The sequence below is a fragment of the Dipodomys ordii genome, unplaced genomic scaffold (assembly GCF_000151885.1).
Source record: "Dipodomys ordii isolate 6190 unplaced genomic scaffold, Dord_2.0 Scaffold30, whole genome shotgun sequence".
Lineage (NCBI taxonomy): Eukaryota > Metazoa > Chordata > Mammalia > Rodentia > Heteromyidae > Dipodomys > Dipodomys ordii.
The window spans coordinates 16363058-16367620 of record NW_012267246.1 but is presented as its reverse complement, the minus strand read 5'-3'; the positions used below and the strand labels follow the sequence as shown (position 1 = coordinate 16367620).

Genomic DNA, 4563 nt, shown 5'->3' with positions numbered 1-4563 from the left:
GTTGTAAGAGAGTTGTGGTTTTCCTTTCTTTTATTTTTCTATACCAGTAATGGTGCTTGAATTCAGGGCTTGGGCACTGTTCCCTAGCTTTTTCATTTATGGCTGGTGTTCTACCATATGAGTCATAGCTCCAAATTCTACCTTTTTGCCGATTTAATTGGCGATAAGAGTCTCCTGGACTTTCCTGTCCTGGCTGGTTTCAAATCATGATCCTCAGATCTCAGCCTCCTGAATAGCTAGGATTACAGGCCTGAGCCACTAGCCCCTGTCAATCAAGATCAATTTTTGTGGCATCAGGTCACAGAGGCATGGGAAACTGACACAGTTTCTGCGACACAGAAAAGGTTCCCAGTGATGAGGAAAGGTCCCATGTGGCCTGCTAGGCACAGATGGAGGAAAAGAGTGAGTCTTGATGGCAGAAGCCAAGAGTAGGAAGAACTACATATGAAAAACAAGTCCAGTCAAAATGAAATAGAACTGTCACCGGGGATCAGCCAGAGAAGCCTGAGTCCCAAGTGAAATGATCAAATACAGCACCAGGCTAATACTGGTGGGATTGAATAGCTTTTTCATGCTATTATGTTTGTTATGAATGTTTTAAATATGCAGGCTAGCTAATGTAAACAAATTGTCCTGGTGCTTTGTAAAATATATATGGTAGTGAGATCGTATAGGCTGGGATTGAACCATTTTCAGTTGAAAGTGTTCAAAATCTTGGATGGAAGTTGCAGAGGTAGAGGCTATTTGTCTTACCACACTCCCTGGGTGTAACATATTACTAAAATAAAGCAAGCCAGGGTTTGTTGAGTCATTTTTATAATATATGTAACTTCTGGTAACAGTTACTGGTCTGAAGGGGTTCTCTTTGTGGAGTAATTAGCTCGAAAGTTCAAGGGAACTGTCTTAAGAATGTGCCTTTTTGCTGTGGAATTTCTTAGTAACAGTAATTTCTCCTTTCTAGAAACATATTGACACTTACATTCAAAACATAATGACAGTTTTTAGGTGAGGACAAAGCACTGAAAATTAATAACAATAGTTATCTCTTTGTCCTTACTTCCCCTGGTAGGCCAAATTATTGCTTGGATTTTGGTGCAGCCTTTGATCTTATGTGCCAGGTCTGTCAGAATGGCCAGAGGGTTGAGGTAATAGAGCGACCTGTGTGTATGGTGATTCATTTATGCAAGCTACACTGCTGTTTCAGAGAGATAGGCTCTGTGTCGCCAAACCCCCCTGGTAGCTAGGAGAATCAAAACTATTTTGTATCTACTGTATTTCAGTGGAAGTGGAGTTGCAGCTCAAGTGGTAGGGCACCGGCCTTCAGTGAAAAAGCCAAGCAAGAATGCAGGGCCCCGGTGTTCAAACTATAGTTCTGGCCCCAAACAACAACAAAAAACCTGTGCTTCAAGACTCCCCAGTGAGCATGCTTTAATAATGGTGAGGAGAAGCCCATTAGATCCCCAACACTGATGAACTTCACACATAGAAATACCTTGCAAACCACAGGATGTAAACAAATGTAAGAGTTTTGATTATTAGTGTGATAAGGTTCAACTAACACCCACACCGAATAGCTTCTGTGTTTCTTTAAAAATACTTTTTGATGGTACTGGGGTTTGAATTCAAGGCCATTAGCTAGCTAGGGAGGCTACCAAGCCAGGCTACCAAGTCCCTTTCTCAACTTCTAGAGGCAACTTGGTGTAGCCCTTAAGAACTTCAGGCTTGGGGCTGGGAAGGTGGCTCAGTGGTAGAGTGCTTGCCTTGCATGCATGAGGCCCTGGGTTCGATTTCTCAGCACCACATAAGCAGAAGTAGCGCTGTGGCTCAAGTTGTAGAGCGCTTGCCTTGAGATGAAGAGCTGAGGGACAGCGCCCAGGCCCAGAGTTCAAGCCCCATGACGGGCAAAAAAAAAAACAAACCCCTACTAAACAAAACAAAAAGCCCACAAAAACTTCAGGCTGGTAAGCTGACCTATGATTTTGTTTTTTTTTTTTTTGGTTGGTCGTGGGGCTTGAACTCTGGGCTTGGGCGCTGCCCCTCAGCTCTCCAGCTCAAGGCGAGCACTCTACCACTTGAGCTACAGCGCCACTTCCGGTTTTCTGGTGGTTCATTGGAGATACGAGTCTCACGGTCTCTCCTGCCAGCCCGGGCTGGCTTTGAACCGCAATCCTCAGATCTCAGCCTCCTGAGTAGCTAGGATTACAGGCATGAGCCACCAGCGCCCCGCTTTGACCTATGATTTTGACAAGAGGATAGAACTTTTCTCCTGGAGCATGGAGGTTGAGTTCTTCAGAGGGAGGGTGAGCTACAAGGAGCTGGTGTGACTGGCAACTATCTACTGGAAGAATGATTTGCTTTCTTTTTGCCTTTTTTTGTGGTACTGGAGATTGAACTCAGGGGCCTGTATTCTTGCTTTTTTTTCCCCTCAAGGGTAGTACTCTACTGCTTGTGACACACTTACACTTCTGGCTTTTTGCTGATTAACTGGAGATAAAGTCTCAAGGACTTTCCTGGCAGGGTTGGCTTTGAATTTTGAGCCTCAGACCTCAGGTTTTTGAGTAGCTAGGATTACAACCTTGAGTCACCATCTCTGGCCATTTTTTTTTGTGTGTTGGGGGGAGAGGGAGTGATACTTTTCCTGGAGTTTGAACTCAGGGCCTGAGCATTATCCCTGAGGTCACAAGGCTATGTCCTACCAGTTGAGCCACAGCTTCATTTCCAGCTTTTTGGTGGTTAATTGGAGATAAGTCTCATGGACTTTCCTGCCTGGCTGACTCTGAAATATAATTCTCAGATCTCAGCCTCTAGAGTATCTAGGATTTGTAGGCTTTAGCCACCACCACCAGCTTGATTTTTTTATTATCTTATTTATTACTTATTTATTTATTTTTATTGGTCACGGGTGTGGACCAGTGTGCTATCTCCAAGCTCTTCAGCTCAAGGCGAGGGCACTACCATTTGAGCCACAGACACTTCCAGTTTTCTGGTAGTTAATTGGAAATAAGAGTCTCATGGACTTTCCTGCCTGGGATGGCTTTGAACCACGATCCTCAGATCTCAGCCTCCTTAGATCTAGGAGTACAGACATGAAGTCACCAGCAGCTGGCTTGATTTCATTTCTTAACAGCTGCTGTCTGGAAGAGACTTGCACAGTGTAGCAGTGGGAAACTTCACATCTAAGCCTAGGGCTGGGGATGAAGCTCTTGGGTAGAGCACTTTGCTAGCATTGAAAAGGCTCTAGGTCTAATCCCCAGCATTCTCTTCTGCCTAAAATTAGGCCAAGAGATTAGTTTCACTGAGGGGTGGGGGATGGGTGTATGCTCTGATAAATAACTCAAATCGTCCCTGGCTGGTTTACTAATTGAAGGCAGGAATGTCATTAGTCAATTCTGAAAAAATATTTCAAATCTAGAAAGATACTCTGGCAGTTGAAGCCAATTTTGCCGAGTTCTAAAGGAGGTAAATAAGTCTGAGCCTTCCTACTGTACTGAAATGCAATGCTGGCTTTCACCAAGTTGGTTTCCCCATACACTCTGCAGTGTTTTGGAAACCTACTCTTATCTAAATTTTCATCAGGTGACATTGTTTAATCTAACATTTCATATATGAAAATAGCGCTAAGTTCAGCCGACTCTTGAGTTTATAACTTTTTTTTTTTTGGTGGTTGGGAGTTTCCAATTTATATCCCCTTTCAGCAGCTGTTTTCCTGTCCCTCCCCTCCCCCTCAGGTCAAGTCAGGAAAGGACTCTAGTAGTCCCGTTTCCGCCCCTCACCCCCCATCTCCCTCCACACGCGCTACCCAGGGTTCTAGAAGGAGGGAGACTGATCTGACCTTGACTGAGAACCCTTTCTAGTTACTGAGCCTCTCGGGTATCTGGTGTCCAGGCTGGTGAGAGTTACTTCACTGTGTGTGTTGTGAGATTCAGGTTTCTGGTGCAGAAAGGACTACAGCTTTCAATATGATTTATACCTATTTCCAAGGAGTGTGATGACCACGTGAAAACCAGAGCCTCTCACCCGGGAAGGATGGCTCAGCTATCAGTTGAAGACAATAACTGATAGTGAAGTTTCAAGTTTGATCTGAGCATTTAAAGATGGTGGCTTCATGTCTTGGGGTGTGGGGGGGAGACTGTGACCCTCACCCCGCTTTCCCTGGGCCCGGGAAAGGTTCGCAGCCATGTGCTTTAGAGAAAGCGCCTCGGGCTGGGCCCTGCCCGCTGAACGCACCCTACCAGCCGCCTGCTGTGCCAGGAGCCCGCAAAAGGCCTGGGCCCGGAAGCTTCGGAGGTGTGTATTTAGGAAGCACTTAGGGACACTATTTGTGCGCCATCGGAGAGGATGGAGCCGACCTTCTGCGCAGAGCCCGGCCGGAAGATAACCACCTCCACACGCGGGACGCGCGCGCGCGCCGCGGTGACAGCTCCGCGTTTCCCCTCGGCCCCTCCGCCTCTTTTTCCTGGCGTGCGTGTTTTCTATTCGGAAAATGCTCATCACCGCGGGTCCCGCCCATCCCCCTCTCCAGGTGCAGCGCCCTCCCCCACGCAGCCACGACACGAAGGTGCG

At 46.5% G+C, this 4563-nt stretch overlaps 1 protein-coding gene across 1 annotated transcript in view; it reads left to right on the top strand.

The window, feature by feature from the left end:
* The first annotated feature begins 3868 nt into the window (after nt 1–3868).
* The window catches only part of Tbl1xr1 (transducin (beta)-like 1 X-linked receptor 1), a 153282-nt gene continuing 152587 nt past the window's right edge, over nt 3869–4563 (top strand). Inside the window, exon 1 of the mRNA XM_013016227.1 lies at nt 3869–3889. The gene's annotated coding sequence lies outside the window, so the exon portion shown is untranslated. The remainder of the gene's footprint in view (nt 3890–4563) is intronic.